A 27,374-nucleotide genomic window follows, 5' to 3' on the forward strand; every position below is an offset into this window, starting at 1 on the left:
ATGGGAAGACACCACACCCTTTTTTATGCCCATCCTGTCTGCAGACCACTGCCAGACATAGCTATGAACCTCTGGTTAATTTTACCCCCAGTTCAGTTTTATGATTTTGTGTGCTTGTTACCTGACTACTTTTCCTGCTTGCTGTTTATGTACCTTGTTGGCCGATACGCATTTCACCTCTGCTTGTTTTCTGATTAAGTCCTGGCCGTCCCATTCTGTTCCTGTTCCTCAATTAATGTTTTGACCCTGCCTGACTACTATTCTCTGTAATAGCGGTGTGACTCACATTTCCCATACATTTCAAAGTAAAACTTTGACCGCCTGATGGCATTGAGCTCTGCTGCCAGCATAGTAAGGAGGTGTGTGGTAGTCCTTGTGCGCAGTTGCAAGGAAGGGTGGCCTGACCACACAGGGTTTGCGCAAAGGTAGAGGACCCACACGAGGTTGAAGAGGCAGAAGCAGTGTATTAACTTCTACATACAGAACAAGGATTGAAACAACTCGTGGGGACGGCAAGACTTGTACAGCAGACCCTTCTCCATCTCTCACCATAGTTTGCCAGTGCCCAGTCAGTGACATGTAATGACCCTGTCTATGCTTACTGGTCCAAGTATCTGTGTTGAAATGCACCCTGTCGCACACAGATTTTCTCAAGGAAGTGGTGATGTTGTGTGCGACATGCCGGTGTAGCGCGGGCATGCTTTTCTTGGAGAAGCAGTGGTGATTGGGCATCTGGTACTGGGGCACAGCGACAGACATAAGGTCTGTAAAATCCTGTGTGTCCACTACGCGTAAAGGCAGCATTTCGGTAGCCAACAGCTTACAGAGGGATAGAGTCAACCACTTAGCTTTGTCATGGGTCGCAGTAAGTGGCCTTTTATTTGACCACATCTGAGGGACAGAGATCTGGCTGCTGTCTGTAGACGGTGTTGAGTAGGGTGTCCCTGGAAAAATGCAGGTTTGTGAGAAAAGTGCAGGCGGAGACATGATGTTGGCTTCATCTTGCCTTCAGATCTGTTCATCTTGTATCATTTTTAAAAAACACAGCAAGCAAGGGTTACTCCAAGCGGAGTCTCCCTTTTTTTCCAAAAATTGGGCCCCACACAGACACCTTATCAGTGGCAGCACTTGTGCCCTAGTTGCAAACAGGATGTTTTGATTTGCATCAAGCACATTCCAAATCCACAAGCATTTACTCTCCCCAGGATGACACAGGGGTAGTAAATTCCTTCTGGATCCATGACTTGTTCATTTTGATGAACGTCAGTCTGTCCACATTGTCACTGGACAGACGCGTGCGCTTATCTGTCAGCACACACCCAGCAGCACTGAAGACACGTTCAGAGACAACGCTGGCAGCTGGACACGACAAAATCTTCGAGGCGTAACTGGAGAGCTCTTGACATTTTTCTAGATTTGAAGCACAAAAGGAGCAAGGCTCCATTTGCAAAGTCATTGCATCGATGTTCATTTGGAGATACTCCTGTATCATCCTCTCCATCCGTTGACTATGTGTCAGACTTGTTGTCTCTGGTGGCCTTGCAAAGGAGGGTCTAAAAAAATTATGAAAAGATTCCATAAAATTGCTGTTACCAGCACCAGATACGGTCCTACTGGTACGGGTAGACTGTTGAAGATGACGAGGCCGTCCCATGTTTGTCAAGTTACAACTGGGAGAATCACTCCCTTCACCTGCACGGTTGTTTGGTGGAAAAGCCGAGCTAAGATCGAGTAACAGCTTCTGCTGATACTCCTGCATACGTGCGTCCCTTTCTATGGGTGGAATTATGTCACAAAATTTGGACTTGTCCCGGGGATCTAATAGTGTGGCAAGCCAGTAGTCATCATCACTTCTAATTTTGACAATACGAGGGTCATGTTGGAGGTAGTGCAACAAGAAGGCACTCATGTGTCTTGCGCAGCCATGCGCACCAAGTCCACGCTGTGTTTGTGGCATAGAGGTGCTAACCGTTCTTTCTTCCTCTGTCATCTCCCCCCAACCTCTTTCAACTGAAATTTGACCAAGGTCCCCCTCATCTGCTGAGTCTTCCATGTCCATGGACAGTTCGTCCTCCATATCTTCATGTCCTCCTGCACCTTCCTCAACATCTCACCTGCTACCATGCGCCCTTGTTGATCCCTGTCCCCCATGGTCCCATGCCTGCCGCGTTGGTGACGATGAACGTCTGGACCTTGGTGATGTTGTTGTGTCTTGCGCATATGAATCCTCCTGTAGTTCCTCCCCTTCCTGTTGTCCCACCCCCTGACTACGAATAGTGTTTAGCGTGTGCTCCAGCATGTAAATGACTGTAATCGTCATGCTGATAATGGCATTGTCAGCGCTAAACATATTCGTCGCCATGTCGAAACTGTGCAGAAGGGTGCATAGGTCCTTGATCTGAGATCACTCCATCAGGGTGATCTGCCCCACTTCTGCATCTCGTTGGCCCAGGCTATACATCATGACGTATTGCACCAGGGCTCGCCGGTGCTGCCACAGTCGCTGTAACATGTGGAGAGTTGAATTCCAGCGTGTCGCCACATCGCATTTCAGGCGATGAACCGGCAGGCCGAAAGACTTCTGGAGCGATGCAAGTCGCTCAGGTGCGGCGGTTGAACGGCGGAAGTGAGCACTGCAGACAGTTTCCGTGCCCTGGTCAGAAGGCCATCTAGGCCGGGATAGTGTGTTAAAAATTGCTGGACAACAAGGTTAAACACGTGAGCCATACAAGGCACGTGTGTCACCTTGCCCAGGCGAAGGGCCGCACCCAGGTTTGCAGCATTGTCGCACACGGCCTTACCAGGCTGCAGGTTGAGTGGAGACAACCATTTATCAAAATCAGTCTCCAGAGCTGCCCACAACTCAGTCGCTGTGTGACTCCTATTTCAAAGACATGTCAAGCTAAAGACCGCCTGATGCCGTTGCGCTCTGCTACCAGCATAGTAATGAGGGGTGCGTGATTCCTTCTGCGCAGTGAGAACGCTGGTGGCCTGACCAGGCAGGCTTGGGGCGGAGGTGGAGGACCCAGATGAGGTGGAGGATGCAGAAGCAGTGGCGGAACTTGGACAGACAGAGGATTGACACACAAGTCGTGGGGACGGCAAGACTTGTGCAGCAGACCCTTCACCATCTATCACCATAGTTACCCAGTGGCCAGTCAGCGACATGTAACGTCCCTGTCCATGCTTACTGGTCCAAGTATCGGTGGTGAAATGCACCCGTTCACACACAGAGTTTCTCAAGGAAGCGGTGATGTTGTGTGCGACATGCTGGTGTAGCGCGGGCACACCTTTCTTAGAGAAGTAGTGGCGACTAGGCATCTGGTACTGGGGCACAGCGACAGACATAAGGTCTCTAAAATCCTGTGTGTCCACTAGGCGGAAAGGCAGCATTTCTGTAGTCAACAGCTTACAGAGGGATAGAGTCAACCTCTTCGCTTTGTCATGGGTCGCAGGAAGTGGCCTTTTATTTGACCACATCTGAGGGACAGAGATCTGGCTGCTGTGTGTAGACGGTGTTGAGTCGGGTGTCCCTGGAAAAATGAAGCTTTGTGAGGAAAGTGCAGGCGGAGACATGATGTTGCCTTCATCCAAAGTTGGTGCTATCGATGTCTGAGAGAGCTGTACACACTCACTTGTTTCCCCTTCCAAACCAACTGACGACCTACCAAGCAAACTGCCTGTTGCGGTTACAGTGGTGGAAGTTGTGGGTGGAAAAACAGGTGTGACAGCTGTCCCCACAGTCCTAGAAGATGACGAGCGCGCGGATGCACTGGAAGGGGCAGGCGGTGGATGGTTCGCTCCGCTAGGCCGCATTGCAGCACGGTGAGCTTCCCATCGGGCCATATGATATTTATTCATGTGACGATTCATGGAAGAAGTTGTCAAACTGCTGAGGTTTTGACCTCTACTAAGAGAACCATGACAAATTTTACAGATCACATAATTTGGGCGATCTTTTTCTATGTCAAAAAAGGACCTGGCTAGGCAAGGCTTAGAGGCCATGCGACCTGTTGATCCACCCCGAATAATGCTCAGAGGCAGAGTGGTGGCTGAGGATGCAGTTGTAGACGTGCTACCAGTGCTCCGACTGTGTCCAGGAAGGCGCCAGGTTACTTCGACGTCGGTTGCATCCTCCTCCACCGCCTCTGTTGACCTCCTCGAGTGTCTGACTGTGGGTTGACAGTAGGTGTGATCTAGAACTTAATCATCAATTGTTGTGTTTGCACTCCCCTACCCCTCAGACCGAGTTTCTTCTTGCCCTGACCGAATATTTAAGTTGTCATCCCAATCGGGTATCTGCGTCTCATCTTCATCAGTATGTTCCTCATTGCCTATAACCACAGTTGTTGGAAAGGCAGCATTTTGGTAGCCAACAGTTTGCATATGATGAAAGTCAACCTCCAAGCCATTTCATGCCCTTCTAAAAGCATGTAAAACACAGCGAGGGGACTCCAACCACAGTCTCCCTCGTTGCCACTAACTGGGCCACACACACCCCACTTGACTGGCATCGGTTGAGCCCCCTTTTGAAAAAGAAAAAGATGCTTTGCATGAAGCACTCTCAAAAATACGCGTGCCTTTCCCGTCCCCTGGCTGACCCAGGGGAAGAAAAGTCCTCTGAGAGCCATGACTTGTTCATCTTGGTTCTTTTAGAGACACAGCGAGGGGACTCCAACCACAGTCTCCCTCGTTGCCACTAACTGGGCCACACACACCCCACTTGACTGGCATCGGTTGAGCCCCCTTTTGAAAAAGAAAAAGATGCTTTGCATGAAGCACTCTCAAAAATACGCGTGCCTTTCCCGTCCCCTGGCTGACCCAGGGGAAGAAAAGTCCTCTGAGAGCCATGACTTGTTCATCTTGGTTCTTTTAGAGACACAGCGAGGGGACTCCAACCACAGTCTCCCTCGTTGCCACTAACTGGGCCACACACACCCCACTTGACTGGCATCGGTTGAGCACCCTTTTGAAAAAGAAAAAGATGCTTTGCATGAAGCACTCTCAAAAATACGCGTGCCTTTCCCGTCCCCTGGCTGACCCAGGGGAAGAAAAGTCCTCTGAGAGCCATGACTTGTTCATCTTGGTTCTTTTAGAGACACAGCGAGGGGACTCCAACCACAGTCTCCCTCGTTGCCACTAACTGGGCCACACACAACCCACTTGACTGGCATCGGTTGACCCCCCCTTTTGACAAAGAAAAAGATGCTTTGCATGAAGCACTCTCAAAAATACGCGTGCCTTTCCTGTCCCCTGGCTGACCCAGGGGAAGAAAAGTCCTCTGAGAGCCATGACTTGTTCATCTTGGTTCTTTTAGAGACACAGCGAGGGGACTCCAACCACAGTCTCCCTCGTTGCCACTAACTGGGCCACACACACCCCACTTGACTGCCAACGGTTGAGCCCCCTTTTGAAAAAGAAAAAGATGCTTTGCATGAAGCACTCTCAAAAATACGCGTGCCTTTCCCGTCCCCTGGCTGACCCAGGGGAAGAAAAGTCCTCTGAGAGCCATGACTTGTTCATCTTGGTTCTTTTAGAGACACAGCGAGGGGACTCCAACCACAGTCTCCCTCGTTGCCACTAACTGGGCCACACACACCCCACTTGACTGGCATCGGTTGAGCACCCTTTTGAAAAAGAAAAAGATGCTTTGCATGAAGCACTCTCAAAAATACGCGTGCCTTTCCCGTCCCCTGGCTGACCCAGGGGAAGAAAAGTCCTCTGAGAGCCATGACTTGTTCATCTTGGTTCTTTTAGAGACACAGCGAGGGGACTCCAACCACAGTCTCCCTCGTTGCCACTAACTGGGCCACACACACCCCACTTGACTGGCATCGGTTGACCCCCCCTTTTGACAAAGAAAAAGATGCTTTGCATGAAGCACTCTCAAAAATACGCGTGCCTTTCCCGTCCCCTGGCTGACCCAGGGGAAGAAAAGTCCTCTGAGAGCCATGACTTGTTCATCTTGGTTCTTTTAGAGACACAGCGAGGGGACTCCAACCACAGTCTCCCTCGTTGCCACTAACTGGGCCACACACACCCCACTTGACTGGCATCGGTTGAGCCCCCTTTTGAAAAAGAAAAAGATGCTTTGCATGAAGCACTCTCAAAAATACGCGTGCCTTTCCCGTCCCCTGGCTGACCCAGGGGAAGAAAAGTCCTCTGAGAGCCATGACTTGTTCATCTTGGTTCTTTTAGAGACACAGCGAGGGGACTCCAACCACAGTCTCCCTCGTTGCCACTAACTGGGCCACACACACCCCACTTGACTGGCATCGGTTGAGCCCCCCTTTTGACAAAGAAAAAGATGCTTTGCATGAAGCACTCTCAAAAATACGCGTGCCTTTCGCCTCCCCTGGCTGACCCAGGGGAAGAAAAGTCCTCTGAGAGCCAGGTCCACATTGTCAGTGGACAGACACGTGTGCTTATCTGCCAGCAGACCCCCAGCAGCACTGAAGACAGGTTCCGAGAGAACGCTGGCTGCAGGACACGACAAGATCCTCAAGGCGTACGTGGCGAGCTCAGGCAATTTATCCAGATTGGAAGCCTAAAATGAGCAGGGCTCAAGTTGCACAATAATGGAATCGATGTTTCTTTGCATATACTCATATATCTGTGTGTCTCCCTCTTTTTCCTTGTCCAGCTGTTTTGTTTTCACATGAGTATATGTCCTTGTCACTTTCCCATGTGTTTGTGTTATGTTGTGAGTTGTTTGTCACCTTTTGGACACCTTTCAGGGTGTTTTCTAGGTGTTTTACTGTGTTTGTGATTGCCTGCCATTGTTTCCTATGGGCTCGAGTTCGGTTCGTCGAACGTTCGACGAGCCGAACTCGAGCCAGACCCCCCGTTTGGCGAACCGCCTCGAGCCGAACCGGGACCGGTTCGCTCATCTCTAGTTGCCACCAACCACTCTAACTTGTCACGTGATGAGCCAGTAAATTACGCCATTGCTTGGATTAGTTTTTGCCTGCATTACAATTAGTGATAGACTTAGCTGTCAATATTTACAGTTATATCGAATTCCAGTTGCCCAAAATTTCTTAAAAAACGCTTAGAAACTGAAATCTCTGGCCATACAATAGATTATATTTCTATTTTGCCTCAATTCGTTACTCTGTCATACTTTAACGTTAACGACGATGTAACATGGCCACTCTCTTACTCTAACCAAGTTATTTCAAGTTTGTAAATTAATTTTACACATTGGATGGATAAAACCTACGGATCTTTTTCCAAAAGTCACTGGATGTGAACAGAAAGCCAAAGAAATGGCCAGCACGGGGGTCGAACCCGCAACCTTGGCGTTATTAGCACCACGCTCTAACCGATTGAGCTAACCGGCCACTTTTGCCCCATATCTACTCTCTTTTAATGAACTTGCTCTAATTTTGAGCCAGCTACTGACCTCTTAAAGCTTGATCTGTCCACAGTGAAAGGTAAAATACGTTGAAAGTTGACTAATTCTTAGAGAGCCCATCAAAAGCATAGGAACCAATCTTAAATGAGAATTGACAAGCTTTTTTTTATATTATGAGCAATATGTTGCCACCAACCACTCTGACTTGTCACGTGATGAGCCAGTAAATTACGCCATTGCTTGGATTAGTTTTTGCCTGCATTACAATTAGTGATAGACTTAGCTGTCAATATTTACAGTTATATCGAAATCCAGTTGCCCAAAACTTCTTAAAAAACACTTAAAACTGAAATCTCTGGCCATAAAATAGATTATATTTCTATTTTGCTTCAATTCGTTACTCTGTCATACTTTAAGGTTAACGACGATGTAACATAGCCACTCTCTTACTCTAACCAAGTTAATTCAAGTTTGTAAATTAATTTTACACATTGGATGGATAAAATCTACGGATCTTTTTCCAAAAGTCACTGGATGTGAACAGAAAGCCAAAGGAATGGCCAGCATGGGGGTCGAACCCGCAACCTTGGCGTTATTAGCAACACGCTCTAACCGATTGAGCTAACCGGCCACTTTTGCCCCATATCTACTCTCTTTTAATGAACTTGCTCTAATTTTGAGCCAGCTACTGACCTCTCAAAGCTTGATCTGTCCACAGTGAAAGGTAAAATACGTTGAAAGTTGACTAATTCTTAGAGAGCCCATCAAAAGCATAGGAACCAATCTTAAATGAGAATTGACAAGCTTTTTTTATATTATGAGCAATATGTTGCCACCAACCACTCTGACTTGTCACGTGATGAGCCAGTAAATTACGCCATTGCTTGGATTAGTTTTTGCCTGCATTACAATTAGTGATAGACTTAGCTGTCAATATTTACAGTTATATCGAATTCCAGTTGCACAAAACTTCTTAAAAAACACTTAAAACTGAAATCTCTGGCCATAAAATAGATTATATTTCTATTTTGCTTCAATTCGTTACTCTGTCATACTTTAAGGTTAACGACGATGTAACATAGCCACTCTCTTACTCTAACCAAGTTAATTCAAGTTTGTAAATTAATTTTACACATTGGATGGATAAAATCTACGGATCTTTTTCCAAAAGTCACTGGATGTGAACAGAAAGCCAAAGGAATGGCCAGCATGGGGGTCGAACCCGCAACCTTGGCGTTATTAGCAACACGCTCTAACCGATTGAGCTAACCGGCCACTTTTGCCCCATATCTACTCTCTTTTAATGAACTTGCTCTAATTTTGAGCCAGCTACTGACCTCTCAAAGCTTGATCTGTCCACAGTGAAAGGTAAAATACGTTGAAAGTTGACTAATTCTTAGAGAGCCCATCAAAAGCATAGGAACCAATCTTAAATGAGAATTGACAAGCTTTTTTTATATTATGAGCAATATGTTGCCACCAACCACTCTGACTTGTCACGTGATGAGCCAGTAAATTACGCCATTGCTTGGATTAGTTTTTGCCTGCATTACAATTAGTGATAGACTTAGCTGTCAATATTTACAGTTATATCGAATTCCAGTTGCACAAAACTTCTTAAAAAACGCTTAGAAACTGAAATCTATGGCCTTACAATAGATTATATTTCTATTTTGCCTCAATTCGTTACTCTGTCATACTTTAACGTTAACGACGATGTAACATGGCCACTCTCTTACTCTAACCAAGTTATTTCAAGTTTCTAGATTAATTTTACACATTGGATGGAGAAAACCTACGGATCTTTTTCCAAAAGTCACTGGATGTGAACAGAAAGCCAAAGAAATGGCCAGCACGGGAATCGAACCCGCAACCTTGGCGTTATTAGCACCACGCTCTAACCGATTGAGCTAACCGGCCACTTTTACCCTATATCTACTCTCTTTTAATGAACTTGCTCTAATTTTGAGCCAGCTACTGACCTTTCAAAGGTTGATCTGTCCACAGTGAAAGGTAAAATACGTTGAAAGTTGACTAATTCTTAGAGAGCCCATCAAAAGCATAGGAACCAATCTTAAATGAGAATTGACAAGCTTTTTTTATATGATGAGCAATATGTTGCCACCAACCACTCTAACTTGTCACGTGATGAGCCAGTAAATTACGCCATTGCTTGTATTAGTTTTTGCCTGCATTACAATTAGTGATAGAATAAGCTGTCAATATTTACAGTTATATCGAATTCCAGTTGCCCAAAACTTCTTAAAAAACGTTTAGAAACTGAAATCTATGGCCATACAATAGATTATATTTCTATTTTGCTTCAATTCGTTACTCTGTCATACTTTATGGTTAACGAGGATGTAACATGGCCACTCTCTTACTCTAACCAAGTTATTTCAAGTTTCTAGATTAATTTTACACATTGGATGGATAAAACCTACGTATCTTTTTCCAAAAGTCACTGGATGTGAATAGAAAGCCAAAGGAATGGGCAGCACGGGGGTCGAACCCACAACCTTGGCGTTATTAGCACCACGCTCTAACCAATTGAGCTAACCGGCCACTTTTGCCCCATATCTACTCTCTTTTAATGAACTTGCTCTAATTTTGAGCCAGCTACTGACCTTTCAAAGCTTGATCTGTCCACAGTGAAAGGTAAAATACGTTGAAAGTTGACTAATTCTTAGAGAGCCCATCAAAAGCATAGGAACCAATCTTAAATGAGAATTGACAAGCTTTTTTTATATGATGAGCAATATGTTGCCACCAACCACTCTAACTTGTCACGTGATGAGCCAGTAAATTACGCCATTGCTTGGATTAGTTTTTGCCTGCATTACAATTAGTGATAGACTTAGCTGTCAATATTTACAGTTATATCGAAATCCAGTTGCCCAAAACTTCTTAAAAAACGCTTAGAAACTGAAATCTCTGGCCATACAATAGATTATATTTCTATTTTGCTTCAAGTTGCTTGGATTAGTTTTGGCTGCATTACAATTAGTGATAGACTTAGCTGTCAATATTTACAGTTATATCGAATTCCAGTTGCCCAAAACTTCTTAAAAAACACTTAGAACCTGAAATCTCTGGCAATAAAATAGATTATTTTTCTATTTTGCTTCAAGTCGCTTGGATTAGTTTTGCCTGCATTACAATTAGTGATAGACTTAGCTGTCAATATTTACAGTTATATCGAATTCCAGTTGCCCAAAACTTCTTAAAAAACGCTTAGAAACTGAAATCTCTGGCCATACAATAGAATATATTTCTATTTTGCTTTAATTCGTTACTCTGTCATACTTTAAGGTTAACGACGATGTAACATGGCCACTCTCCTACTCTAACCAAGTTATTTCAAGTTTGTAAATTAATTTTACACATTGGATGGATAAAACCTACGGATCTTTTTCCAAAAGTCACTGGATGTGAACAGAAAGCCAAAGGAATGGCCAGCACGGGGGTCGAACCCGCAACCTTGGCGTTATTAGCACCACGCTCTAACCAATTGAGCTAACCGGCCACTTTTGCCCTATATCTACTCTCTTTTAATGATCTTGCTCTCATTTTGAGCCAGCTACTGACCTCTCAAAGCTTGATCTGTCCACAGTGAAAGGTAAAATACGTTGAAAGTTGACTAATTCTTAGAGAGCCCATCAAAAGCATAGGAACCAATCTTAAATGAGAATTAACAAGCTTTTTTTATATTATGAGCAATATGTTGCCACCAACCACTCTAACTTGTCACGTGATGAGCCAGTAAATTACGCCATTGCTTGGATTAGTTTTTGCCTGCATTACAATTAGTGATAGACTTAGCTGTCAATATTTACAGTTATATCGAATTCCAGTTGCCCAAAACTTCTTAAAAAACGCTTAGAAACTGAAATCTCTGGCCATACAATAAATTATATTTCTATTTTGCTTCAATTCGTTACTCTGTCATACTTCAAGGTTAACGACGATGTAACATGGCCACTCTCTTACTCTAACCAAGTTATTTCAAGTTTGTAAATTAATTTTCCACATTGGATATATAAAACCTACGGATCTTTTTCCAAAAGTCACTGGATGTGAACAGAAAGCCAAAGGAATGGCCAGCATGGGGGCCAAACCCGCAACCTTGGCGTTATTAGCACCACGCTCTAACCGATTGAGCTAACCGGCCACTTTTGCCCCATATCTACTCTCTTTTAATGATCTTGCTCTAATTTTGAGCCAGCTACTGACCTCTCAAAGCTTGATCTGTCCACAGTGAAAGGTAAAATACGTTGAAAGTTGACTAATTCTTAGAGAGCCCATCAAAAGCATAGGAACCAATCTTAAATGAGAATTGACAAGCTTTTTTTATATTATGAGCAATATGTTGCCACCAACCACTCTAACTTGTCACGTGATGAGCCAGTAAATTACGCCATTGCTTGGATTAGTTTTTGCCTGCATTACAATTAGTGACAGACTTAGCTGTCAATATTTACAGTTATATCGAATTCCAGTTGCCCAAAACTTCTTAAAAAACGCTTAGAAACTGAAATCTCTGGCCATACAATAAATTATATTTCTATTTTGCTTCAATTCGTTACTCTGTCATACTTTAAGGTTAACGACGATGTAACATGGCCACTCTCTTACTCTAACCAAGTTATTTCAAGTTTGTAAATTAATTTTACACATTGGATGGATAAAACCTATGGATCTTTTTCCAAAAGTCACTGGATGTGAATAGAAAGCCAAAGGAATGGCCAGCATGGGGGTCGAACCCGCAACCTTGGCGTTATTAGCACCAGGCTCTAACCGATTGAGCTATCCGGCCACTTTTGCCCCATATCTACTCTCTTTTAATGATCTTGCTCTAATTTTGAGCCAGCTACTGACCTCTCAAAGCTTGATCTGTCCACAGTGAAAGGTAAAATACGTTGAAAGTTTACTAATTGTTAGAGAGCCCATCAAAAGCATAGGAACCAATCTTAAATGAGAATTAACAAGCTTTTTTTATATTATGAGCAATATGTTGCCACCAACCACTCTAACTTGTCACGTGATGAGCCAGTAAATTACGCCATTGCTTGGATTAGTTTTTGCCTGCATTACAATTAGTGATAGACTTAGCTGTCAATATTTACAGTTATATCGAATTCCAGTTGCCCAAAACTTCTTAAAAAACGCTTAGAAACTGAAATCTCTGGCCATACAATAGATTATATTTCTATTTTGCTTCAATTCTTCACTCTGTCATACTTTAAGGTTAACGACGATGTAACATGGCCACTCCCTTACTCTAACCAAGTTATTTCAAGTTTGTAAATTAATTTTACACATTGGATGCATAAAACCTATGGATCTTTTTCCAAAAGTCACTGGATGTGAACAGAAAGCCAAAAGAATGGCCAGCACGGGGGTCGAACCCGCAACCTTGGCGTTATTAGCACCACGCTCTAACTGATTGAGCTAACCGGCCTCTTTTGCCCTATAGCTACTCTCTTTTAATGAACTTGCTCTAATTTTGAGCCAGCTACTGACCTCTCAAAGCTTGATCTGTCCACAGTGAAAGGTAAAATACGTTGAAAGTTTACTAATTGTTAGAGAGCCCATCAAAAGCATAGGAACCAATCTTAAATGAGAATTAACAAGCTTTTTTTATATTATGAGCAATATGTTGCCACCAACCACTCTAACTTGTCACGTGATGAGCCAGTAAATTACGCCATTGCTTGGATTAGTTTTTGCCTGCATTACAATTAGTGATAGACTTAGCTGTCAATATTTACAGTTATATCGAATTCCAGTTGCCCAAAACTTCTTAAAAAACGCTTAGAAACTGAAATCTCTGGCCATACAATAGATTATATTTCTATTTTGCTTCAATTCGTTACTCTGTCATACTTTAAGGTTAACGACGATGTAACATAGCCACTCTCTTACTCTAACCAAGTTATTTCAAGTTTGTAAATTAATTTTACACATTGGATGGATAAAACCTACGGATCTTTTTCCAAAAGTCAGTGGATGTGAACAGACAGCCAAAGGAATGGCCAGCACGGGGGTCAAACCTGCAACCTTGGCGTTATTAGCACCATGCTCTAACCGAATGAGCTAACTGGCCACTTTTGACCCCATATCTACTCTCTTTTAATGAACTTGCTCTAAGTTTGAGCCAGCTACTGACCTCTCAAAGCTTGATCTGTCCACAGTGAAAGGTAAAATACGTTGAAAGTTGACTAATTCTTAGAGAGCTCATCAAAAGTATAGGAACCAATCTTAAATGAGAATTTACAAGCTTTTTTTATATTATGAGCAATATGTTGCCACCAACCACTCTAACTTGTCACGTGATGAGCCAGTAAATTACGCCATTGCTTGGATTAGTTTTTACCTGCATTACAATTAGTGATAGACTAGGCTGTCAATATTTACAGTTATATCGAATTCCAGTTGCCCAAAACTTCTTAAAAAACGCTTAGAAACTGAAATCTCTGGCCATACAATAGATTATATTTCTATTTTGCTTCAATTCGCTTGGATTAGTTTTGCCTGCATTACAATTAGTGACAGACTTAGCTGTCAATATTTACAGTTATATCAAATTCCAGTTGCCCAAAACTTCTTAAAAAACGCTTAGAAACTGAAATCTCTGGCCATACAATAGATTATATTTCTATTTTGCTTCAATTCGTTACTCTGTCATACTTTAAGGTTAACGACGATGTAACATGGCCACTCTCTTACTCTAACCAAGTTATTTCAAGTTTGTAAATTAATTTTACACATTGGATGGATAAAACCTACGGATCTTTTTCCAAAAGTCACTGGATGTAAACAGAAAGCCAAAGGAATGGCCAGCACAGGGGTCGAACCCGCAACCTTGGCGTTATTAGCACCGCGCCCTAACCGATTGAGCTAACCGGCCACTTTTACCCAATATCAACTCTCTTTTAATGAACTTGCTCTAATTTTGAGCCAGCTACTGACCTCTCAAAGCTTGATCTGTCCACAGTGAAAGGTAAAATACGTTGAAAGTTGACTAATTCTTAGAGAGCCCATCAAAAGCATAGGAACCAATCTTAAATGAGAATTGACAGGCTTTTTTTATATTATGAGCAATATGTTGCCACCAACCACTCTAACTTGTCATGTGATGAGCCAGTAAATTACTCCATTGCTTGGATTAGTTTTTGCCTGCATTACAATTAGTGATAGACTTAGCTGTCAATATTTACAGTTACATCGAATTCCAGTTGCCCAAAACTTCTTAGAAAACGCTTAGAAACTGAAATCTCTGGCCATACAATAGATTATATTTCTATTTTGCTTCAATTCGTTACTCTGTCATACTTTAAGGTTAACGATGATGTAACATGGCCACTCTCTTACTCTAACCAAGGTGTTTCAAGTTTGTAAATTAATTTTACACATTGGATGGATAAAACCTACGGATCTTTTTCCAAAAGTCACTGGATGTGAACAGAAAGCCAAAGGAATGGCCAGCACGGGGGTTGAACCCGCAACCTTGGCGTTATTAGCACCACGCTCTATCCGATTGAGCTAACCGGCCACTTTTGCCCCATATCTACTCTCTTTTAATGAACTTGCTCTTTCTCCACTTTTTCTCCACTTTTTCTCCACGTTTTCTCCACTTTTTTCTCCAATTTTTCTCCTCTTATGCTCCACTTTTTCTCCACTTTTTCTCCACTTTTTCTCCACGTTTTCTCCACGTTTTCTCCACTTTTTTCTCCACTTTTTCTCCTCTTATGCTCCACTTTTTCTCCACTTTTTCTCCACTTTTTCTCCTCTTAATCTCCACTTTTTCTCCACTTTTTCTCCACTTTTTCTCCACTTTTTCTCCACTTTTTCTCCACTTTTTTCTCCACTTTTTCTCCACTTTTTCTCCTCTTATGCTCCACTTTTTCTCCACTTTTTCTCCACTTTCTCTCCTCTTAATCTCCACTTTTTCTCCACTTTTTCTCCACTTTTTCTCCACTTTTTCTCCACTTTTTTCTCCACTTTTTCTCCACTTTTTCTCCTCTTATGCTCCACTTTTTCTCCTCTTTTTCTCCACTTTTTCTCCACTTTTTCTCCTCTTATGCTCCACTTTTTCTCCACTTTTTCTCCACTTTTTCTCCTCTTATGCTCCACTTTTTCTCCACTTTTTCTCCACTTTTTTCTCCACTTTTTCTCCTCTTATGCTCCACTTTTTCTCCACTTTTTCTCCACTTTTTTCTCCACTTTTTCTCCACTTTTTCTCCACTTTTTTCTCCACTTTTTCTCCACTTTTTCTCCTCTTATGCTCCACTTTTTCTCCACTTTTTCTCCACTTTTTCTCCTCTTATGCTCCACTTTTTCTCCACTTTTTCTCCTCTTATGCTCCACTTTTTCTCCACTTTTTCTCCACTTTTTTCTCCACTTTTTCTCCTCTTATGCTCCACTTTTTCTCCACTTTTTCTCCACTTTTTCTCCACTTTTTCTCCACTTTTTTCTCCACTTTTTCTCCACTTTTCTCCTCTTATGCTCCACTTTTTCTCCACTTTTTCTCCACTTTTTCTCCTCTTATGCTCCACTTTTTCTCCACTTTTTCTCCACTTTTTCTCCTCTTATGCTCCACTTTTTCTCCACTTTTTCTCCACTTTTTTCTCCACTTTTTCTCCTCTTATGCTCCACTTTTTCTCCACTTTTTCTCCACTTTTTTCTCCACTTTTTCTCCTCTTATGCTCCACTTTTTCTCCACTTTTTCTCCACTTTTTCTCCACTTTTTCTCCACTTTTTCTCCACTTTTTTCTCCACTTTTTCTCCACTTTTCTCCTCTTATGCTCCACTTTTTCTCCACTTTTTCTCCACTTTTTCTCCTCTAATGCTCCACTTTTTCTCCACTTTTTCTCCACTTTTTCTCCTCTTATGCTCCACTTTTTCTCCACTTTTTCTCCACTTTTTTCTCCACTTTTTCTCCTCTTATGCTCCACTTTTTCTCCACTTTTTCTCCACTTTTTTCTCTACTTTTTCTCCTCTTATGCTCCACTTTTTCTCCACTTTTTCTCCACTTTTTCTCCACTTATGCTCCACTTTTTCTCCACTTTTTCTCCACTTTTTTCTCCACTTTTTCACCTCTTAATCTCCACTTTTTCTCCACTTTTTCTCCACTTTTTCTCCACTTTTTCTCCACTTTTTTCTCCACTTTTTCTCCACTTTTTCTCCTCTTATGTTCCACTTATTCTCCACTTTTTCTCCACTTTTTCTCTACTTTTTCTATGGTCGGTCTACCCATTAGCTCTGCCATGCATAGTGTAGCTCTACACCTACTGCACATGTTACTTTATGATTGACATCTCTTTCGTACCAGAGCTGTCTAAGTCTACTCTGACCCCATATTTGTCATTACTATATTGTCCTTGTACTGTATTATGACATTTGTATCATGTGTTTCATTTCTTGCTGTGTTGCAATTTTTTTGCTGCATCCCAATTGTACCTCTACATTGTTCGAGTTTATGTTATTGTTCTCTCACTCTTATGTGATACTGATTATTGTCATTTTTCATGATTACATGCAGATAAGTCCAATCTGACGAAGGCTCAGGCCGAAACGTCATTTGTAACTTGTTTTGGACAAAAACATATATGCTTATGAAAAAAAAAATTTCTTAATACGGACCAATAAAGAGTGATTTTGCATTACTATCCGTTGTGACTTACTGACTTAGCCTGGGAGATATAGAGTGCCGAGGTTACTCACTAATTTTATCTATTATTACCTCTGAGCACCTATATACCAGTGAGCAGAGCTTCCTCTACAGTAGTTCTCCTGATTGGGCATGCCCTTACCTCATGAGCAGGGCATTGCAGCTTTGGTAGCAACCATTATGACATGGACTCTGCTGCTGTGGACCCGGGGAGAGTGAGTGCAGATTCATTGCACCCACACTCCTCACATGAAGGGTCCGCACTCCTAGAAAATGGGGGATACGTTCCCTGAGTGTCTCCCCCCCATATTCTAGACGGTCCAGAGTCGTCGTGGGACCCCTTTATTTTTTTTCTTACAATAAATTGGTGAAAGAGGAAATGTTTTGGGGACTGTTTTTTCAAATAAATTTCTTTTGTCGATTTTTTGTTTTTGTTAGTACTGACAGTTTATGATGTTAGGTATCTAATAGACGCCATGACATCACAAACTGCTGGGCTTGATCTCAGGTGACTTTACAGCTAGTATCAACCCGATTTATTACCCCGTTTGCCACTGCACCAGGGCACGGGATGAGCTGGGGTGAAGCGCCAGGATTGGCGCATCTAGTGGATGCGCCACGTCTGGGGTGCCTGCGGCCTGCTATTTTTAGGCTGTGAAGGCCCAATAACTATGGACCTTCCCACCCTGAGAATACCAGACCACAGCTGTCCGCTTTACCTTGGCTGGTGATCCAATTTGGGGGGTCCCCTACTTTTATTGTGTAATTATTAATATTTATAAAATAATTATAAAAAAGAGCCTGAGGGGACCTCCACATTGGATCCCCAACCACGGTAAAGCTGCCAGCTGTGGTTTTCAGGCTACAGCCGTCTGCTTTACCCTAGCTGGCTATCAAAAATGGGGGGACCCAACGTAATTTTTTTTTTTTAACTATTTTTTAAATAGAAAAAATTAATGGGCTTCCCTGTATTTTGATTGCCAACCAAGGTAACGGCAGGCAGATGGGGGTGGCAACCCATAGCTGTCTGCTTTATCTGCGCTGAGAATCAAAAATACCGCGGAGAGCTACGTCATTTTTTTAAAGATTTATTTTTACAGCACTGTGATGTCCAGCAATCAAAATACAGGGAAGCCCATTTTATTTTTAGTTATTTAAATAAATAATTAAAAAAAATATATGTTAGCTCCCACTGCATTTTTTGTATTGCTAGCTAAGGGTAATCCAAGCAGCTACTGGCTGCTAACCCCCACTGCTTGGTGTTACCTTCACTGGCAATGGAAAATCCAGGGAAGCATTTTTTTTTTTTTTGCCAAAAAGCTACAAAAAAAGGACGTGAGCTTCGCCATATTTTTGTATGCTAGCCAGGTATAGCAGGCAGGTGCTGGAAGAGTTGGATACAGCGCCAGAAGATGGCGCTTCTATGAAAATGCCATTTTCTTAGGTGGCTGCAGACTGCAATTCGCAGCAGTGGGGCCCAGAAAGCTCAGGCCAACCGGTGGTGCGGATTCCAATCCCAGCTGCCTAGTTGTACCTGGCTGGACACAAAAATGGGGCAAAGCCTACGTCATTTGTTTTCTAATTATTTCATGAAATTCATGAAATAATAAAAAAAGGGCTTCCCTTTATTTTTGGTTCCCAGCCGGGTACAAATAGGCAACTGGGGGTTGGGGGCAGCCGTACCTGCCTGCTGTACCTGGCTAGCATACAAAAATATGGCGAAGCCACATAATTTTTTCAGGGGGCAAAAAACTTCTGCATACAGTCCTGGATGGAGTATGCTGAGCCTTGTAGTTCTGCAGCTGCTGTCTTTCTGTATGGAGAAGAGCAGACAGCAGCTGCAGAACTACAAGGCTCAGCATACTCCATCCAGGACTGTATGCAGAAGTTTTTTGCCCACCAAAAAAATGACGTGGGCTTCGCCATATTTTTGTATGCTAGCCAGGTACAGCTGGCAGCCACGGGCTGCCTCCAACCCCCAGTTGCCTATTTGTACCCGGCTGGGAACCAAAAATATAGGGAAGCCCGTTTTTTTTAATTATTTCACTTATTTCATGAAATAATTAAAAAACAAATGACGTGGGCTTCGCCCTATTTTTGTGTCCAGCCGGGTACAACTAGGCAGCTGGGGATTGGAATCCGCAGCACAGGTTAGCCCGAGGTTTGTGGGCGCCTCTGCTGCGGATTTCAGTCCGCAGCCATCCCAGAAAATGGTGCACTCATAGAAGCGCCATCATCTGGTGCTGTATCCAACTCTTCCAACAGCCCTGGAGCCGGGTGGCTTGTTGGGTAATCATGAGTTAATACTGGCTTTGTTTTACCAGCCAGTATTAAGCCAGAGATTCTTAATGTCAGGCACGTTTGACCCGGCCATTAAGAATCTCCAATAAAGGGTTAAAAAAAGACACCACACAGAGAAAAAATACTTTAATAGAAATAAATACACAGACACATTAGAGACTCCATCTTTATTACCCCTGTCAGCCCTCCACGATCCTGCTCTTCTGTCTTCTTTCTTTCTAGTGTAGTAGTAGTGACGATTGTAGTGAGGGGCATCACTTGGGGCTGGGGAACCTCCATCCTAACTACAATGCTCACTACAATCGGGAAGCAGCGTGCAGCCTTCACTCTGTGAGTGATCAGTGCTGGCTGCTAGCGGTAACGCTGACAGACGCGTTACCATAGCAACGGTGCTCCCGGAGCCGCGGTTAGCGGTGACGTCACCGCTAACTGCGTTGCTATGGCAACGGTGATCTCCGTTAATGACCGGCTGTGTCAGCTGGTCCCTAACGGAACGGGGAGTCGACCGTGTGCTAGAGCATGTCGCCGGTACACGGCGATACACATATGTGCACCGTGTACCGGAGAGATGCACTCGCAGGTCCTACATGACGTGTCATAGTAATGTGACCAGTCTGTAGCCAATGAGATAATAGCCACGTGACTGGTCACATGGCTATTTTGAAGTCACGATAGGTCCTGCTTCTCTGCTGGCAGTGCAGGTCACCGGGAGGATTCAGCGATCATCGGATGGAATAGCGGCAGGAGACAGAGTGCAGAAGGGATCGCGAGGACCGGTAAGTGTTATGGCAATGTTTATTAACTGTTTGTGTACATTTATAATGCATTTTTATGTGTTTGTGATTGCCTCCCATTATAGCCTATACGTTCGAGTTCGGTTCGTCGAACGTTCGACGAGCCGAACTCGAACGGGACCCCCGTTCGGCGAACCGGCCTCGAGCCGAACCGGGACCGGTTCGCTCATCTCTACTAACCGGCCACTTTTGCCCCATATCTACTCTCTTTTAATGAACTTGCTCTAATTTTGAGCCAGCTACTGACCTCTCAAAGCTTGATCTGTCCACAGTGAAAGGTAAAATACGTTGAAAGTTGACTAATTCTTAGAGAGCCCATCAAAAGCATAGGAACCAATCTTAAATGAGAATTGACAAGCTTTTTTTATATTATGAGCAATATGTTGCCACCAACCACTCTAACTTGTCACGTGATGAGCCAGTAAATTACGCCATTGCTTGGATTAGTTTTTGCCTGCATTACAATTAGTGGTAGACTTAGCTGTCAATATTTACAGTTATATCGAATTCCAGTTGCCCAAAACTTCTTAAAAAACGTTTAGGAACTGAAATCTCTGGCCATACAATAGATTATATTTCTATTTTGCTTCAATTCGTTACTCTGTCATACTTTATGGTTAACGAGGATGTAACATGGCCACTCTCTTACTCTAACCAAGTTATTTCAAGTTTGTAAATTAATTTTACACATTGGATGGATAAAACCTACGTATCTTTTTCCAAAAGTCACTGGATGTGAATAGAAAGCCAAAGGAATGGGCAGCACGGGGGTCGAACCCGCAACCTTGGCGTTATTAGCACCACGCTCTAACCAATTGAGCTAACCGGCCACTTTTGCCCCATATCTACTCTCTTTTAATGAACTTGCTCTAATTTTGAGCCAGCTACTGACCTTTCAAAGCTTGATCTGTCCACAGTGAAAGGTAAAATACGTTGAAAGTTGACTAATTCTTAGAGAGCCCATCAAAAGCAGAGGAACCAATCTTACATGAGAATTGACAAGCTTTTTTTATATTATGAGCAATATGTTGCCACCAACCACTCTAACTTGTCACGTGATGAGCCAGTAAATTACGCCATTGCTTGGATTAGTTTTTGCCTGCATTACAATTAGTGATAGACTTAGCTGTCAATATTTACACTTATATCGAATTCCAGTTGCCCAAAACTTCTTAAAAAACATTTAGAAACTGAAATCTCTGGCCATAAATTAGATTATTTTTCTATTTTGCTTCAAGTCGCTTGGATTAGTTTTGCCTGCATTACAATTAGTGATAGACTTAGCTGTCAATATTTACAGTTATATCGAATTCCAGTTGCCCAAAACTTCTTAAAAAACGCTTAGAAACTGAAATCTCTGGCCATACAATAAATTATATTTCTATTTTGCTTCAATTCGTTACTCTGTCATACTTTAAGGTTAACGACGATGTAACATGGCCACTCTCTTACTCTAACCAAGTTATTTCAAGTTTGTAAATTAATTTTACACTTTGGATGGATAAAACCTACGGATCTTTTTCCAAAAGTCACTGGATGTGAATAGAAAGCCAAAGGAATGGCCAGCACGGGGGTCGAACCCGCAACCTCTCTTTTAATGATCTTGCTCTAATTTTGAGCCAGCTACTGACCTCTTGATCTGTCCACAGTGAAAGGTAAAATACGTTGAAAGTTGACTAATTCTTAGAGAGCCCATCAAAAGCATAGGAACCAATCTTAAATGAGAATTGACAAGCTTTTTTTATATTATGAGCAATATGTTGCCACCAACCACTCTAACTTGTCACGTGATGAGCCAGTAAATTACGCCATTGCTTGGATTAGTTTTTGCCTGCATTACAATTAGTGATAGACTTAGCTGTCAATATTTACAGTTATATCGAATTCCAGTTGCCCAAAACTTCTTAAAAAACGCTTAGAAACTGAAATCTCTGGCCATACAATAGATTATATTTCTATTTTGCTTCAATTCGTTACTCTGTCATACTTTAAGGTTAACGACGATGTAACATGGCCACTCTCTTACTCTAACCAAGTTATTTCAAGTTTGTAAATTAATTTTACACATTGGATGGATAAAACCTACGGATCTTTTTCCAAAAGTCAATGGATGTGAATAGAAAGCCAAAGGAATGGCCAGCACGGGGGTCGAACCCGCAACCTTGGCGTTATTAGCACCACGCTCTAACCGATTGAGCTAACCGGCCACTTTTGCCCCATATCTACTCTCTTTTAATGATCTTGCTCTAATTTTGAGCCAGCTACTGACCTCTCAAAGCTTGATCTGTCCACAGTGAAAGGTAAAATACGTTGAAAGTTGACTAATTCTTAGAGAGCCCATCAAAAGCATAGGAACCAATCTTAAATGAGAATTGACAAGCTTTTTTTATATTATGAGCAATATGTTGCCACCAACCACTCTAACTTGTCACGTGATGAGCCAGTAAATTACGCCATTGCTTGGATTAGTTTTTGCCTGCATTACAATTAGTGATAGACTTGGCTGTCAATAATTACAGTTATATCGAATTCCAGTTGCCCAAAACTTCTTAAAAAACGCTTAGAAACTGAAATCTCTGGCCATACAATAGATTATATTTCTATTTTGCCTCAATTCGTTACTCTGTCATACTTTAACGTTAACGACGATGTAACATGGCCACTCTCTTACTCTAACCAAGTTATTTCAAGTTTGTAAATTAATTTTACACATTGGATGGATAAAACCTACGGATCTTTTTCCAAAAGTCACTGGATGTGAACAGAAAGCCAAAGAAATGGCCAGCACGGGGGTCGAACCCGCAACCTTGGCGTTATTAGCACCACGCTCTAACCGATTGAGCTAACCGGCCATTTTTGCCCTGTATCTACTCTCTTTTAATGAACTTGCTCTAATTTTGAGCCAGCTACTGACCTCTCAAAGCTTGATCTGTCCACAGTGAAAGGTAAAATACGTTGAAAGTTGACTAATTCTTAGAGAGCCCATCAAAAGCATAGGAACCAATCTTAAATGAAAATTGACAAGCTTTTTTTATATTATGAGCAATATGTTGCCACCAACCACTCTAACTTGTCACGTGATGAGCCAGTAAATTACGCCATTGCTTGGATTAGTTTTTGCCTGCATTACAATTAGTGATAGACTTAGCTGTCAATATTTACAGTTATATCGAAATCCAGTTGCCCAAAACTTCTTAAAAAACGCTTAGAAACTGAAATCTCTGGCCATACAATAGATTATATTTCTATTTTGCTTCAAGTTGCTTGGATTAGTTTTGCCTGCATTACAATTAGTGATAGACTTAGCTGTCAATATTTACAGTTATATCGAATTCCAGTTGCCCAAAACTTCTTAAAAAACACTTAAAACTGAAATCTCTGGCGATAAAATAGATTATATTTCTATTTTGCTTCAATTCGTTACTCTGTCATACTTTAAGGTTGACGACGATGTAACATAGCCACTCTCTTACTCTAACCAAGTTAATTCAAGTTTGTAAATTAATTTTACACATTGGATGGATAAAACCTACGGATCTTTTTCCAAAAGTCACTGGATGTGAACAGAAAGCCAAAGGAATGGCCAGCATGGGGGTCGAACCCGCAACCTTGGTGTTATTAGCAACACGCTCTAACCGATTGAGCTAACCGGCCACTTTTGCCCCATATCTACTCTCTTTTAATGAACTTGCTCTAATTTTGAGCCAGCTACTGACCTCTCAAAGCTTGATCTGTCCACAGTGAAAGGTAAAATACGTTGAAAGTTGACTAATTCTTAGAGAGCCCATCAAAAGCATAGGAACCAATCTTAAATGAGAATTGAAAAGCTTTTTTTATATTATGAGCAATATGTTGCCACCAACCACTCTGACTTGTCACGTGATGAGCCAGTAAATTACGCCATTGCTTGGATTAGTTTTTGCCTGCATTACAATTAGTGATAGACTTAGCTGTCAATATTTACAGTTATATCGAAATCCAGTTGCCCAAAACTTCTTAAAAAACGCTTAGAAACTGAAATCTCTGGCCATACAATAGATTATATTTCTATTTTGCTTCAAGTTGCTTGGATTAATTTTGGCTGCATTACAATTAGTGATAGACTTAGCTGTCAATATTTACAGTTATATCAAATTCCAGTTGCCCAAAACTTCTTAAAAAACACTTAGAAACTGAAATCTCTGGCCATAAAATAGATTATTTTTCTATTTTGCTTCAAGTCGCTTGGATTAGTTTTGCCTGCATTACAATTAGTGATAGACTTAGCTGTCAATATTTACAGTTATATCGAATTCCAGTTGCCCAAAACTTCTTAAAAAACGCTTAGAAACTGAAATCTCTGGCCATACAATAGAATATATTTCTATTTTGCTTTAATTCGTTACTCTGTCATACTTTAAGGTTAACGACGATGTAACATGGCCACTCTCCTACTCTAACCAAGTCATTTCAAGTTTGTAAATTAATTTTACACATTGGATGGATAAAACCTACGGATCTTTTTCCAAAAGTCACTGGATGTGAACAGAAAGCCAAAGGAATGGCCAGCACGGGGGTCGAACCCGCAACCTTGGCGTTATTAGCACCACGCTCTAAACAATTGAGCTAACCGGCCACTTTTGCCCTATATCTACTCTCTTTTAATGATCTTGCTCTAATTTTGAGCCAGCTACTGACCTCTCAAAGCTTGATCTGTCCACAGTGAAAGGTAAAATACGTTGAAAGTTGACTAATTCTTAGAGAGCCCATCAAAAGCATAGGAACCAATCTTAAATGAGAATTAACAAGCTTTTTTTATATTATGAGCAATATGTTGCCACCAACCACTCTAACTTGTCACGTGATGAGCCAGTAAATTACGCCATTGCTTGGATTAGTTTTTGCCTGCATTACAATTAGTGATAGACTTAGCTGTCAATATTTACAGTTATATCGAATTCCAGTTGCCCAAATCTTCTTAAAAAACGCTTAGAAACTGAAATCTCTGGCCATACAATAAATTATATTTCTATTTTGCTTCAATTCGTTACTCTGTCATACTTCAAGGTTAACGACGATGTAACATGGCCACTCTCTTACTCTAACCAAGTTATTTCAAGTTTGTAAATTAATTTTCCACATTAAATATATAAAACCTACGGATCTTTTTCCAAAAGTCACTGGATGTGAACAGAAAGCCAAAGGAATGGCCAGCATGGGGGCCAAACCCGCAACCTTGGCGTTATTAGCACCACGCTCTAACCGATTGAGCTAACCGGCCACTTTTGCCCCATATCTACTCTCTTTTAATGATCTTGCTCTAATTTTGAGCCAGCTACTGACCTCTCAAAGCTTGATCTGTCCACAGTGAAAGGTAAAATACGTTGAAAGTTGACTAATTCTTAGAGAGCCCATCAAAAGCATAGGAACCAATCTTAAATGAGAATTGACAAGCTTTTTTTATATTATGAGCAATATGTTGCCACCAACCACTCTAACTTGTCACGTGATGAGCCAGTAAATTACGCCATTGCTTGAATTAGTTTTTGCCTGCATTACAATTAGTGACAGACCTAGCTGTCAATATTTACAGTTATATCGAATTCCAGTTGCCCAAAACTTCTTAAAAAACGCTTAGAAACTGAAATCTCTGGCCATACAATAAATTATATTTCTATTTTGCTTCAATTCGTTACTCTGTCATACTTTAAGGTTAACGACGATGTAACATGGCCACTCTCTTACTCTAACCAAGTTATTTCAAGTTTGTAAATTAATTTTACACATTGGATGGATAAAACCTATGGATCTTTTTCCAAAAGTCACTGGATGTGAACAGAAAGCCAAAGGAATGGCCAGCATGGGGGTCGAACCCGAAACCTTGGCGTTATTAGCACCAGGCTCTAACCGATTGAGCTAACCGGCCACTTTTGCCCCATATCTACTCTCTTTTAATGATCTTGCTCTAATTTTGAGCCAGCTACTGACCTCTCAAAGCTTGATCTGTTCACAGTGAAAGGTAAAATACGTTGAAAGTTGACTAATTCTTAGAGAGCCCATCAAAAGCATAGGAACCAATCTTAAATGAGAATTGACAAGCTTTTTTTATATTATGAGCAATATGTTGCCACCAACCACTCTAACGTGTCACGTGATGAGCCAGTAAATTACGCCATTGCTTGGATTAGTTTTTGCCTGCATTACAATTAGTGATAGACTTAGCTGTCAATATTTACAGTTATATCGAATTCCAGTTGCCCAAAACTTCTTAAAAAACGCTTAGAAACTGAAATCTCTGGCCATACAATAGATTATATTTCTATTTTGCTTCAATTCTTCACTCTGTCACACTTTAAGGTTAACGACGATGTAACATGGCCACTCCCTTACTCTAACCAAGTTATTTCAAGTTTGTAAATTAATTTTACACATTGGATGCATAAAACCTATGGATCTTTTTCCAAAAGTCACTTGATGTGAACAGAAAGCCAAAAGAACGGCCAGCACGGAGGTCGAACCCGCAACCTTGGCGTTATTAGCACCACGCTCTAACTGATTGAGCTAACCGGCCTCTTTTGCCCTATAGCTACTCTCTTTTAATGAACTTGCTCTAATTTTGAGCCAGCTACTGACCTCTCAAAGCTTGATCTGTCCACAGTGAAAGGTAAAATACGTTGAAAGTTTACTAATTGTTAGAGAGCCCATCAAAAGCATAGGAACCAATCTTAAATGAGAATTAACAAGCTTTTTTTATATTATGAGCAATATGTTGCCACCAACCACTCTAACTTGTCACGTGATGAGCCAGTAAATTACGCCATTGCTTGGATTAGTTTTTGCCTGCATTACAATTAGTGATAGACTTAGCTGTCAATATTTACAGTTATATCGAATTCCAGTTGCCCAAAACTTCTTAAAAAATGCTTAGAAACTGAAATCTCTGGCCATACAATAGATTATATTTCTATTTTGCTTCAATTCGTTACTCTGTCATACTTTAAGGTTAACGACGATGTAACATGGCCACTCTCTTACTCTAACCAAGTTATTTCAAGTTTGTAAATTAATTTTACACATTGGATGGATAAAACCTACGGATCTTTTTCCAAAAGTCAGTGGATGTGAACAGACAGCCAAAGGAATGGCCAGCACGGGGGTCAAACCTGCAACCTTGGCGTTATTAACACCACGCTCTAACCGATTGAGCTAACCGGCCACTTTTGCCCCATATCTACTCTCTTTTAATGAACTTGCTCTAATTTTGAGCCAG

At 41.8% G+C, this 27,374-nt stretch overlaps 6 non-coding genes across 6 annotated transcripts; all 6 read right to left on the reverse strand.

Annotated features, from left to right (window-relative positions):
• Nucleotides 1–7,269: 7,269 nt before the first annotated feature.
• On the reverse strand, nucleotides 7,270–7,343 carry TRNAI-AAU (transfer RNA isoleucine (anticodon AAU)). The gene has a single exon. It is a non-coding gene; the product is annotated as a tRNA-Ile (tRNA).
• A 1,860-nt stretch (nucleotides 7,344–9,203) lies between these two features.
• On the reverse strand, nucleotides 9,204–9,277 carry TRNAI-AAU (transfer RNA isoleucine (anticodon AAU)). Its single transcript has one exon. It is a non-coding gene; the product is annotated as a tRNA-Ile (tRNA).
• Nucleotides 9,278–10,809: 1,532 nt separating this feature from the next.
• Nucleotides 10,810–10,883, reverse strand: TRNAI-AAU (transfer RNA isoleucine (anticodon AAU)). Its single transcript has one exon. It is a non-coding gene; the product is annotated as a tRNA-Ile (tRNA).
• Nucleotides 10,884–14,838: 3,955 nt separating this feature from the next.
• TRNAI-AAU (transfer RNA isoleucine (anticodon AAU)) lies at nucleotides 14,839–14,912 on the reverse strand. Its single transcript has one exon. It is a non-coding gene; the product is annotated as a tRNA-Ile (tRNA).
• A 7,346-nt stretch (nucleotides 14,913–22,258) lies between these two features.
• Nucleotides 22,259–22,332, reverse strand: TRNAI-AAU (transfer RNA isoleucine (anticodon AAU)). Its single transcript has one exon. It is a non-coding gene; the product is annotated as a tRNA-Ile (tRNA).
• Nucleotides 22,333–22,903: 571 nt separating this feature from the next.
• On the reverse strand, nucleotides 22,904–22,977 carry TRNAI-AAU (transfer RNA isoleucine (anticodon AAU)). Its single transcript has one exon. It is a non-coding gene; the product is annotated as a tRNA-Ile (tRNA).
• Nucleotides 22,978–27,374: the final 4,397 nt, after the last annotated feature.

Source organism: Anomaloglossus baeobatrachus, chromosome 4 (assembly GCF_048569485.1).
Source record: "Anomaloglossus baeobatrachus isolate aAnoBae1 chromosome 4, aAnoBae1.hap1, whole genome shotgun sequence".
In the NCBI taxonomy this organism is placed as follows: Eukaryota; Metazoa; Chordata; class Amphibia; order Anura; family Aromobatidae; genus Anomaloglossus; species Anomaloglossus baeobatrachus.